This window comes from Aptenodytes forsteri, unplaced genomic scaffold, assembly GCF_000699145.1.
Source record: "Aptenodytes forsteri isolate BGI_AS27 unplaced genomic scaffold, ASM69914v1 Scaffold55, whole genome shotgun sequence".
In the NCBI taxonomy this organism is placed as follows: Eukaryota; Metazoa; Chordata; class Aves; order Sphenisciformes; family Spheniscidae; genus Aptenodytes; species Aptenodytes forsteri.
In genome coordinates this window covers 7,577,555-7,591,405 of record NW_008796063.1, presented here as the reverse complement: position 1 = coordinate 7,591,405, position 13,851 = coordinate 7,577,555, and the positions used below count along the sequence as shown (strand labels likewise).

Below are 13,851 nucleotides of genomic sequence, written 5' to 3'. Positions count from 1 at the left end.
CATCCCACGCGTGCGCTGGGTCAGGGGCTGCGTGGGCTCTCCCCTTTGGGCACTCATCATCTTGCGGCCTCACCACGTTCGACTTATACACCCTTGGGGTTTCCTTTAACTGGTTAAGCTCCAGCACCGGCTGTTCACTTTCTTCTGGCAATTTCAGAACTTCCTGATACCTTTAGCAGAACTCTAGGGTTGACGGAGCCCGATCACCCCTCAGACGGTGCAGACCCCTCATGAGCTTTAACACCGCTCTTTTCCAGAGCTCCAAACCTGTAGCCATTCTGATATACAGCTTACTAACTCTAGAAGAGTTGAGAATCGAAGCCCAAAATAATATCACAGTTTAAAAGAAGTCACTCTGAAAAGAGTACATTAAATACAAATGTGTAAGCAAACAATCATCTTCCACTTGTCAGTTCCCTTACACTTTCCTCCTACTCTAGAGTGTTCTCAAGAATTTAGGATTCCAAACTTCTTACCTTGGGCTTCTGACCTTCTGGCTTCTCCTGAAATGCGGACTCCAGTCCTCCAAACAGCTTGCTTTGGCAAAAGTATTACCTCCTATTTAACAAGGAAAAAAAAATCCCATCCCATTCTAAAAAACTACACTTCTGCTCTTTTGCTTCATTTCATTTTTTTAAACCCCACTCTGATACCTTTTTTGCTCCTCCAATACAAATTACTCTTCTTCCCTGCAGATAAACACATCCAAACAGTCTTCTTCCAAATTAAATATCTCTAGCATTTCCTTAGGAAAAAACCAAACCCTACAAGTCAGAGTAACAAAACAATGTAATTGTACTTGAGCCACACATATTTCATTAAACACTGAAATCTCCCACGTTCTCTACACTTCAATACATTTACTTTAGAGCTGGCCTGGAAGCATTCAGGCAATGCTTAATGCAACTACTACGAAGCAAGGAGAATGAAGCTAGATTTCAGGCTCTGAAAACTGAAATTTTACATCTCAATTCTACCTTAAGGAACAAGTTATTGTGTTTCTTCCCTAGCTGAGCAGCCCTAAGGTATACTGGAGGGGGATGCTGGGGTGTGTCTGATAGCTAGCAAACAAGTTCAGAACTAAAGGATTCTGATTAGACATCCCTGAAAGATGACTGGCCTAAAACACGAGAATATACTGAGAACACATCAGGCTGAAAAGAATCAGGTCTGAAAGGAGCATAAAACTTCACCACCATCTCTGACTGAAGGTTGCAAAAGTGCAAGTGCCTACAGAAAGTTGGGGTTTTGTGTTGGGTTGGGGGTTTTTTTGGTTTTGGTTTGGGTTTTTTTTTAGATGAAGTTTGTAATTGCTAACTCTTCCCCAGCACTCTTACAACTTCCCAAGTGGTTTCCCAAAACTTGGCTGAGTAAGCTGTTGAGGACACAGTTTGGATATTTGTTTACTTCACTAACAAAAGATAGCTCAGTTCAGCTCTCTTCAAATTTCAATGCAAGAAGCATAGGCTTATCAAAACCATGAAACAGAAAAGGATTATGTATAGCAGGTGTCTGAAATACCATCTACTTTAGCAATCTGGAGTACTGGTAGCAGAAAAAGCAATTAGACTCTGAACTCAAGAAAATTCTGCCTTTACAGCTCAGATAGTTAAATAGTGAACAGATTGACAATGGAATCTCTGGAATCTCCCTTACTGAAGTGCTTAGAAAACAGATTAAATAAATATCTGTCAGGAATTGCGTTGGTATGATTGATCCTGCCATAGCCCAGGAGAATAGACTGTTGAACCTTTGAATCCCCTTCCAGCTCCCCTGCTTTCTTCTTCTCTTTGACTCAGTGAATTGCAGCATCTGCATCATTGTATTTTAGTTAATTTATCTTTTAAAAACACACTCAAAATTAAGCATATTTAATTCAGTCATGAAGCAGCAGATGATCATAAAAAGCTCACAGCCTTATGGCGATGGCGGGGAAGAGTTAGCCTGGAAGACTGTGATTTCAGCAAGGCAAGGTAGGCGAGAGGGGCTGACGGGCAAGGGGCTCCGAAGCAGGTGTGAGGAGATGGAAAGGTGTACTGGTGCCAGGAAACGGTATCTGAGCCAGAGAGCTATGTTTGCTGTTCCTGCCGCTGATGAAAAAGTGCAAGAATAAGAGCATTGGCTGCCAATGCCAAGAAAGTCTCTTTACCATAGTGCTCATCCCAGAACAGGATACTGAATGCGTAGCAGTATCAAGCAGCAGCCAGGGCTGGCTGTTCCCAAAGGGAGAGCAAACCAGGAGCCAAGCATGACCCCAGCACAGGGGGTTCCCTCCGCACCTGGGGTGGGGTCCCACAGCACTCGAACACAGCAGGCAGAGGGAGGTCCTGGTAATGTAATCCCGTATTGACAGTCCCAGACAAGTCACAAGATAGCGATACCCAGATAGACCAGCCAGAGGCAAAAAGAAACGGGGACAGAGACAGCACTAGACGCAAGTTATAAGGCACATCTGAGGGGCCCATCTAGGAGACAAGCCACCTACCACACAGGCCTGAGGTCTATCCAGGAGACAGGGCAGGATGCAAGCACACCTATAACAGAGCTCAGGCAGAGACTAAACACACAGCCCTGAGCTTAAATGGAGCTCCTAGGCCCAGGGGCAGAGGGTGTGGGTGGAAGGCCCTGGTGAGGCTGGTCAGGGAAATTAAGACCTAATGTCCTCAAGGTCCTGACAGGTAGCACATCTGATCTTCATGTACATTGAGAGAGGCAAAGTTGACAGGTGAACCACAGCCACACCTTAACAGTCTGTTACTCCAGATAGCTGCTAATTCTGATTAGCTGAAGCTTGTATCTTACTAAGTGCAGATCACTTTGTGTTAAGATAAAATGAGACTAGAGATGTTAGTACAAAAAAGAAAAGACTCCCTGACTATGGAGCCAAAACATATGCTAAAACTTCAGTGATGTTCCTGTCAGTTTTTGCATAAATATTAAAGTAACGGCCCAAAAGTACAGGAAATTATACACAAAATCTCAAAACAAATTCTAGAGCAAACAAAGCTAAGCAAGACTAATAGGATGTTTTCCATTTATTAAGAATAATTTACAGAAACTTTTCATTATGAAAGACTTTAATTGAGTGGGAGGTTTTTTTATACAAATGATGATCCAACTTCAGTAAGATAAAGCATGCTTGACTTATCAATAATATCACTTCTCATGTAGTTGAAATTAAGCTTTTGCTGAAGTACCATACTGAATTTGGCCTATAAACAGAGTATTCGTTTCATTAGTTTTAATAAAATTGTATGGAATCAGTACTCAACAATTTGGGGATGGAATTTAGCTAAATGAAAATCATAATCAAACCAACCTTCCAAAACCAAGAATAATGAATTAATTCTTGGAAATGTTCTTCATTATCAGTTTCTAGCAAAGAACCCTTTAACACCAAGAGTCAAGTCAAACAGCCTGCAGTTGTCTTTCCCTGGCTTATCAAGTATCTCTCTTGTTGCTAAGATGGAGAAAACGTTTGTAAGAAAAGGCAGAAGTATCCATGTAACAACACTTAATTGTTCAAATTAGAAGCAATGAAAGCAACTATTTTTAACATGTTCTAACATTTAAGATTAACAAATGGTTATATGCTATACCTAACTTTTGACATCTGCTTTGGGCAGTTCAATTCACAAATCCAACTTCAGTGTCAGTTGAGAAGACCTCGGCACTTGAGATTCTCAGTAGCTACTATCAACAAGGAGTAGTAAATGTTAGGTGTAAGGTTAGCTGGAGCTAAAGGTTAACAAAGGGTAGGTTTGAAATGCTACTTCTCCAAGACTCAGATTTCTGTCTACAATGCTGAATCATTTGCTTATACATAAATGCCTGAAAATCCTTCTTGCATCAAAGCTACACGTATACTAATAAATACACAGGTATTGTCCTGTGAGCATCCATACTGACATGCTGTTAGCAGAGTCCTTGGCATGGTTTTGGTGATATACCAGTTATTAGTCTCCCAAACAGTGCCTGGACATGCTTTCAGTTTAGAGTGTCTACTAGGGGCTATTTCCAACATACAGATGGGATGTACCCACCTTGTTTTGACAGGCAAAAGAATTTAACATATGGATTCTACTGTATTATATATATCATATCATGTTCTATGCAACATATGGGTCTATCATGCCAAATGGCTTCAGTGCAGGGGACAGGCCTGGTCCATTTTGTTTACCAGTACAAATGTGCTATTAGATTCTGCAGTTGTCTCTTGGCACAGAAAACTAGTCACACTGCGTTTTCCAAAGACTGAGTAACTTTCTCTTCAGGATATTAAATGTGGGTTCATAGAATCACAGAATCATTTAGGTTGGAAAAGACCCTTATCAGCCATGTCCCTCAGCACAAGGAGTTCAAATCTGAAATTCTTGTATCCCATTCCCTGAAAAGTGCCTATAACACACAGGACAAGGCTGGAAGTATTTTCCACTATCAAGTTGAAGCTGTCGCTTTTACACACTTATAAACAGAGAGGGGTCAGTGGTCAAAAAGGAAAGGGCAAAAGCATAAACACACAAACAAGAGGGATCCAGACTCTAGCATACTAAGCAGGAAATTCCTGAGAGGGAGGAGCCTTCGGTTCCTATGCCTGCCCCTAATATTGTTCATAATTTTTTTTCTCTATTTTAAATTGTACACATGATCCTGAGGGTAGGGACAACATCATGGAACTTCCCACTTTAACCGAGTGTACCTGCATTAAGCTCTGCACTATTACTGCTAGATTACTCCAAGTTACCTGAGATAGCTTTTCAATTTAGAAATAAGTTCTCTCTGCACAGCCCTGTATAATAGGGAACAGAGGTAGATCAACAGACATTTAGAATACACAAAATTTCAAAAAAGAAAAGAAAACAAATCTCCTTCCACGTAAACAGCATCATGGTGGCACAATTAACTTTTTTTTTCCTGGAGTTTTTTAGTTCATTTAGTTCAAGGTTTTTATTCATTGGCTCTATAGTAGTAAAAACCTACAAAATTTGAATATATCATTTAATTTTTCTTCATTTCCTAGGACAATGTTGTGCTTACATGTGGCTAAGCCTTGATTGATAGATTAAGGAGCAATTTCAATCAATCTATTAAACTTGTTCTGTGATTTTTTTCTTTCTTGACACTGCTCCATTCCCTTAAGAAAATCATCTTAATTACTTCTCAGTTAAATATCCTTTTTTTTGTATAAAACTATTTAAAATATAAACATATGTTTAACTGAGCTTTGCTCTTTTATTCGCAAGTATTTATCTGCAGTTTTTCCATCAGACCAAACGGGCCCAAAAGAAGTGCTGTCTGAAAAGGAACAAACATACAATTAACAGAATCTCCAAGTCCTCTTCAAACAGCTGTCTACTTCTAATACAGATGAATACCCCGGATACATCTCAAAAGTCTTATAAGTATCATGCCACTGAAGATACTAATTTTCCCTGCCAATTGTACATTTTATGTAAGAGTAACTAGGTTGATGACAAAGAACTGAAACAAAATTACATACCATATGTCATACCAGAAGCAGCTTATAAAGATTAGCATATTTATAAGACAAAAAAATGCATTTTAAGTAATGCAAATATGAAAAAAATATTTTTATTTGTAAAAGCATTTTTTTTCCAAATCAATTTAAAGTATGCTTTTCTACTTTACTTTTACAAGATTAAAGAAATTAAATTCCATCTTAGAGAAACATCTGATATTGTGCAAAATGTCAACAATCAATAATTTATCCTTTCAAAATGTAATGCTAGGGTTTAAACAATAATCCATTTCGTCCAAGATAAGATGGAGGAGTCAGTCAATTTGGGCCAATTAATGGCCCAAAACATTCCAAGCTGAAAACCATGTAGGACAAGAACTGAATATATAACTCTAAGTTTCTAACTAAAATCCAGTATTTTTGACATGAGCCTACTTTTGCACATTTCTAATTGAGTATCTCAATTCATTTAGACAAACTTTTTAAACCGGCACTTTTTAAACTTTTTAAAACCCCATTTAAAAATCTGAAAAGTGATGCTAATTGAAGATGAACAATTAAAAGCATGTGTTTTCAGCAGAAAACCAATATGCAAATGAAAATGTTATTAAAAACAAAACTAATAGATAATTAGCAAGCTATACTTACCTTTATTATGGTCATTAACTCTCAAAGCAGCAATAAACTCAGAATAATATTTGTCTACCTCCCGGAGACATGGTTCTCTACAACGTTGATGGACTAACATGTACTTCAATGTATTCCACGTGTATTTTGTTATATTGCCTTTGGCAATAATATATAATTTAGTTAACCTAATTTAACATCAATATCAAAATAGCTTGCCAGAGGAAACTGTATGCTAGTTAAATATATATTTTGCCTAGTAGGAACATAATTTGCTATACAAGAATCCTCACAAAAAATAGTTACAATTATCCAACAAAGTTTTCAAAATGTGAAAACTGACTAAAAATAATTTTAGATTAATAACTAAAAGTACCGAAAAAAATTATAAAACTCCTTTTGATGATGAGGCCGTTTTTTCCCATTACTGTGGCATTCATTTTAAGAATCCAAAGCTGTGAGACGTAGATTTTTATATTCTCAACATATAAACTAGTCAATATAATAAAGTCTCTAGTAGACTCTGATCAAACCATCTTCAAAGGTTTGGTTCTTTTGTCTTTATAATTTTCTTCAGTTAGACTGAGAGTAACCTCGTCTTCATACACACTTTATACTGCACTACTAATAATCTGTAATGGAATTAATAGGGTAGTTTCCAGGAAGTAAGCCGTAGAGCTACAAGAATAGTTTTGTTGCACAGTTCTTTCAACCTGCTATTCATAGCTAAGAAAGTACTTTAATTTCCCTAATTAGCTGTTCAGTAATACAGAAATACGCATATTAAAATCTATTTTTCTTCCCTTAAATTATGTCATATTGTCAAATTGATACAAAAAAATGAATGAATGAATGATATTTGCAATATCAATGCAATACTGATATTGTGCAAGTGCTTCACCAGTACTTGCTCAGATTATTTTGCCTTGAAAGAGTTTGCATAGGTTAATTGTTCAGAATTTAATAAACAATTCTGTGGATGATGCATGACGAGAAATAGGATCCAAGATGGTCAAATACCCATCAAGACACTAAAGAAGATAAATAACAAAGGATTTCTCTGCCACTCTAATCACAGTAATCAAATAAAACTCTTCCACCTATCTCCAGTCTTATAAACAACACAGATCAGAGGGGATCCAGGAGATGATACTTGGTAAGTAAATACCCTTTTCAAAAAAGTGATGGAATGTGCCACACTTAAGTATCACAACACTAATCCTTGTTTGATGTACAGAAACTTGTGGCTTACATGCAAACCCAAAGGTTTGATGTTCGTTTTGATAAACAGGTTAGACTAATTGTGAGACGCTGAACGGTGAGAGAGACATAACTGTAAAGGCTTCAGGATTACAGCAGAGCTCTATCCCTCTGGAGTCCCCAGAGATTGTTGCTCTAAGAAAACCCTCTGGAAGAGCCAGCAGCTTTTAGCTGGTTTTCCTATTGAACTTTTTTCCCTGTAACTTACAGTTTGTGAGATATGTATTCTATTCTCTGCCCAGATGGACAGCATCAGGAATTTATAGATAAGAACTCAAGAAGGATCCTTCATCTTCCAGTGTGGAAAAAGCCATTTATGCAGTATCTCTGTTGTCTCCCACACAGGACATCCTTTCTGCTAATAAAAGTCCCTGCACTAGCTACAAAAGGGGGAAAAAAAAAAAAAAAGGAAAAAACCCAACAACACAACAAGAAAAAAACCCAACCAAAGGCAGGCGAAAAAAGGAGCAGGGGTAAGGGAAAGCTCTGGGAATACGGGATGCTGGGTTTTATAGGAAGGAGTTTCTAGAGAAAGGAGAAAGATACATAAGGAAATAAGGCATCTTGAATTCTATCAGTGATTTTTAAAATTATAGCAATTAGAGGAAATCCTTTTGCTTAACTTACTTGCATTTTTTTGGACTGTGAAGCACCTAAAAGCAGGATAAATCTAAATATTTGAGTTACTGAGAGCACGTATCTTTCCTTTGGATCTAGTGAAAGGAAAGGACAGAGTTTAGAATAAATACTGCCTTCTTATGCTTGGGGATCTACACAGCTGGAATAGCCAAGTACATTAAAATGCAACTCAATTCAGTATTGCTGTTTCTGTCTAGAATACCTTCATAAGCAACTACATTTAAGACTTAAGACTTCGAAAAAATATCTAATTTTATTGAACAGCTCACATATGCTCCAGTAGAAGACTGAAGATTATGACTGTCTTTTACTAACTTGGTGAGCCATCAAACTGCTCTGTGCACCTTGCTAAGCAATATTAGCCAAAATGTACTAAACTTTTTTTGCTTACAATACAGATGAAGATACAGTCTCATGTCTTGTCTTTTCCTGCTCCAAACAAAATTTCTGTTTAAAAAAACCTTTCATGGTTTAAAAACCTTTCATGGTTTTGATCTTCTCAACAACCTGATTCTATTTATTTTCTTAAGCCTCTTATGTAAAGCCAAAATAGAACATAAAAAAAACCCACAACAACAAAAAAAACCACAAAACCAAACCCAAAAACATTGGACTCCTTGGCTTTATTATGAGCTGCTATGAAAACTATATATCCCAAAAGACAAGTATTTGCATCATAAAATCCTTACATTTAGACTGACTTTTTACCTGGAAAGGGTATTACTTCCATTACCAATCTGAGTGAGTGGATAGACTAATTTTTCAGTTCCTGAAACCTGCTGAAGCCCATCCTTTTTCACACACAAAATCCCCCACATTTACTTACATGCAAAAAAATTAGATCAGTGACAGTAAGAAGAGGACAGCAATTTACACACTGACATTGAAGAACTTCTTTGGAATTAACCTGTATAACTTCAGTAATAGTTATTAGTAAACCCTACTATATACACATTAATTCCTCTGCCAAAAAAGTTTTAAAACTGTCCCAACACAACTGAAGCTTTTAAATGCCTAAAGAAAAACTATTAAGAATTTTATAATAGCAATACAAATGTTTAAAGCTTATAACCCTTCAAAATATGTTGAAGTAAAAATCACCATATCAGACAATGTTTCTAACATGTAAGCTTTACTGAATATAGGCTAAAATTAAAATCACCTACTTTTATACATCGCGTTATTATATTAGTAAAATTACATTATTTATCAGTTTAACCAAGCCATACAAACCTTTATCTTCCTTTTTATGATATTAGTTTAGATGGCTGTTAGCTTCCTCCTACCAAAAGGATTAACTGTAATTAGCCTAATAACTTTTGCAAGTTCTAAAATATAGGAGATGTGTACTATATAAGGGGAATAAATTAAGACCTTTTTGTGCTACATGAATATGTAGTAATGCACTTCGTTACTTTTCCCCAGAAACTTAAAAGCATACTTAATAAATGACCAATAGTGATGACAGAACATCCTTCACCAAGGACTCAAAGAGCCAAGGTTTCAAAGAGCTTGAAACCTGTTGCCTTTTAGCTGTTTCTTCAAAGATGGTATGTCTGAAAGATCCAAACTCTTTGTATCTGACAGAACTGCTGAAAAAGCACGACTAAGTAATTGAATAACCACAAGTGTTTTGACTCTAACACTATTACATTTCACGATGCAGATTTATGATATTTGAGATCTCCATTTAAGATCATGCAATTTCAGAGTTTCTCTCAGTCAATATACAAGGTACAAAATGAAACTACATTTAGATGCAGCCATAAACACAAGTTATTCTTAGAAATCTGAAATTGAAATATATATGCATTTAAATCACAAAAATTAATTTTATACCCCTCTCCACTAAATTACAGCATCACACATAACACAAGATACTGACATTAACGTCTCTGTCTGAAACAAAAAAGAAATAGTCCACCCTGTTGTATGTCATTTGGCATTAGAACAGCATCGTAATGTTTATTAAGGTCACAACATTTCAGCTTTTTAGTTCCTTATCATTGTTTTCACATAGTTTTAGACAACTATGAAATATTATAAAGGAATATTATGTGTATAACGGCAACAACTATGATCTAAATGTGAAGCTAAAATTCTTAAAATATATTCCAATTTTTCTCTAATATAAAGAAAATAAATAGCCAGATAATTTTGTGGGGGGAAAAAGTTTGAAAGGTCTATGTAATTAAATATGTATTGACTGCACATAGCAGAATGAATTGTTTAAAACTCAAACACTGCACAAAGTTAAAAGTTTTGACTTAAGTATCAGAAGCATTTTAAAATTAGTTTTGATAAATTTATGTGAAATGGGAACAAATAAACCTCACAAAAGGAAGGAGGAGGCCTCCAAAATGAGTGTTTTAAAAACTGAGATGTTGTTAGATGGCCTTAGTTAAGGATGGGCACTATTAATTCTATTACTGTAGCTTACCTCCATGTTTTTTTTCTTTGCTTTAGCTCCCCATTGCTTCTGCCAGCAGAATTTAGAGGAGCAGGTGAAGGCAACTGAGCAGGGGAGAAGGAACTAAGCGTGGAAATTATTGATAGAACAATATTTTCCTTTTTACACTGCGCCCTGAGGGTCACAGTTCTGAACATTATAAGGGTGCAATTATTTAACTCAATGCCAAACGACACAAAATATTCTTCCAGATATGTTAAAATAACCTGTTAAAAAAGAATTATTACAAACAGGACAGAGGCATTAAAATGCAATTTTGGAAAATATAATTATGCAAAGCACTAATATGTGTAATAATAATATGTTAATTTAAAACTTCTTTCTATGTAGATGTAATATTTTGTCTACAAAAATCAGAAAAGTAAAAGAAATTCTGACCAGCATCACCAATAGAACTTCAGAGGGCTTGGGCACACTGAAGGCTTCAAAAATGCCCAATATATCAATCACTATGAACAGTTCTTTATATCTACAGTACATTCTATTTGTCAGCTTACTACATGAGCTCTGAATAGCTATGTCTTGTGTTTTATTTGCCTTGATGCAGCATCTGACCAAGCATGCATACACACAGATTATTCAGCATGTAGCCACTTTTCCAGAATTTCAAGGCAGCTGAGACTTGTTGGATGTCTGGAAAAGTGACCAAGAACTGCAAATATGTATGAAATCGACATATGCCTTTCACATGGAATATAAGATTTGACTCAATTATGAGAAATCCATATCTGGCAACTCCAGTACTAGTTTTGGGAGCTCTTTCAGTCAAGGCAGTCATGTCCTTAGAACAGCACTATATCTGGTCTTGTAATAAAACAAACAATAGCAAACATTTTCTTTCTGTCCCGAGTTAGATAATATCCACTGTCTTTGTCACATGTTAATAGTTCCAACAGAACTCTTCTGGTAAACACACAGGTATGGATGTCAATTAAATTCAACTCAAGTGTGAGTGACAACTACATGCACTGCACGTGCCCAACACCAACACTTACTAATTGGTTATAAAAAATATGCAATATGCCATAATTTACCAAAGCACCAATGCCTAATCACTTCACGCTGCAATGAATTTCAAGAACACATGAGTAGTTATGCCATTAATTCTAATAAAGTGACAGCTAACTTTTACTCCACTATAGTCAACATCTGCACAAAAGCTGGTTTATCAGTAGTTATAATGTCCAGCAGCTCTGTAGAAAGATATTTAGAAGACTAAGAATTCTTGGAAGAATTGTTCTTATATGTAAGAACATTTGTTCACATGTAAGTGTGGAAATCCAAAAATACTTGGCACTTTATTTTTTATATACAATATGAAACTTTGACCTCATTTGTATTAAGCTCTCAGGGCAGATATTAAATAATATTGCTGATCATTTATTAACCTAATAACTCTTTTTGACCAGACTGCACAAGCACAAACTGACAGTTACTCTTTTCTTTTGTTTGCCAAGTCAGCAGAGTGATCAAGAGTAGCTAAGCTTTTTGTTATTACGCAGCTGCACTAGCACATGATGATTGAAAACTTCTGGGGACATAACTTTAGCCAAGATCAGAATACACCCTAGCGGAGAGGTTCTTCCCAAGCTGAAGAGTTTACACTGGCACTGATGTCACTGAGCCAGATTAAAAATACTGTCTCTTAATTCATCTGCCACCAGTTCATACTGATAAATCACTTCCCTTTACTACTGTACTTGCCAATGGCTGAAAACTTTTGTATTTTGTCATTTGTAAGTATAGAAAAATAACTCCGACTTACTGATCTTTGATTTAATCCTTGATTTATTAACTATCACAACAAAACTAGCAATTAAAGGGCAATGAAAACACAATCCTACTTAGAGTAGAACCTAGACCAAAGAATATCCTTCCTTCGTTGAGCCCATTTGGACTCAGCCATTTAGGGGAAGCCACCACTGTTTCTGAGCTAATTTTAAAAGCTCTCTCTGCCTCCAGCTTCCTCTGCTGACTGTTTTTAGTTTCATTTGCCTGTGTTTTAGTTGTGGTTTAGTTGCATTTATGTCTTTCTTCACTGACTGCCAACTTGTAAAGGAATTGCCTATAGAAAGGAAATATTAAAACAGATGTATTCAGCGTAATGTCAAATGTATAAGATAAATTGAAAAAAGTTTTATATCTCTATTCAGTCAAAGAGCATTTAGGGTGACAGTGATACCACATTTGTTGGTGAAAGCTATTTTGCAGGCATCAAGCTCCCATTCTGCATTGTTATAAATGAAAAGTATCCATCTCTGCCCATGAGATTAGGATGGTCCAATTGCAGAGCCGTCTTATATTTTCTCACTGGCTGCTGCACCAACTTTTTTTTTATAGTGGAGCTCAACAATTTGAAAATGTCAAAAACTTAAGTTTTAGATCTTACCTGGATTTCTGTAACAGAATTAAGATTTGCACTCTTCAAATTTTAACAGGCACAACAGTTAATGTTGCAGATTTTTATTGACACTGGTATGCCGTAAATATGTCTGTTCAGGTTTTGGGTAGCAGAAAACATAGCTATATCCAGTATACAAAAGCTGAAAATCATACTCATGAGAAACCTGAATGGGATTGACAAGGCATCATTTTAATTATGATACATTTACATAGCAAATGTAACGTTGAATTACCAGCACTTAAAACTTTTGAGTTTGACATGACTCTCATTAACTCAGAATTCTCAACTGAAGATTCAGAAAAATATGCATAAGTATTTGACCCATTAAATGCTAATAATAAATCATATATAGTGAAAATAATTAAATCTGAGCAAGACTGCTATCAACACTGGTATAGAGGAATTTGAAATAAAGATGTTAGGTACTACATAAATGACTTCAAGGTAAGTTTTCAAAACGCACAGGTATGAAATCTACTGTGCTCTGTTATTCACTGCTACTTCAAACTTGTGGATAAATGGGAGATTTGTCCTCAGTGACCTGAAATTTTTCTGTTGATGACTTCATTAAACAATAGCATCACCAGCCTATTTTGTTAATTGAATTAACGTAGAATCAATTCATCTATTCTCCTATTTCCATGAACAAAAATGCTTTAAAGTGAAATTTTAGTCTTGCTGTATGGATAATGAACACTAGCATGATTAGGCTCTGTGAATAGGAAACACCTTCTCTCCGTCTATAAATTTCAGGAAGTTACTATATAAAATATGTATTCTTTTCAAGAAGAAAAAAAAAAACACAGAGCTCTCAGTAGTTCTTAAAAGCTAAGAATTTTGCATACTAGTTCCAAGAGAGAAGGTAGCACAGTACTTAAAAAAAAAAAAAAAAAAAAAAAAAGCTTTAGATAACTAGAAAGAATATTATTTTCTTTTTAAAATATGTTATTTTAAAAGTGACGGTTGTCCACA

The 13,851-nt window shown here is 35.9% G+C and overlaps 1 protein-coding gene across 1 annotated transcript in view; it reads right to left on the bottom strand.

Annotated features, from left to right (window-relative positions):
* The window catches only part of SDK1 (sidekick cell adhesion molecule 1), a 436,461-nt gene that overhangs the window by 408,955 nt on the left and 13,655 nt on the right, over positions 1-13,851 (bottom strand). The window lies entirely within an intron of this gene.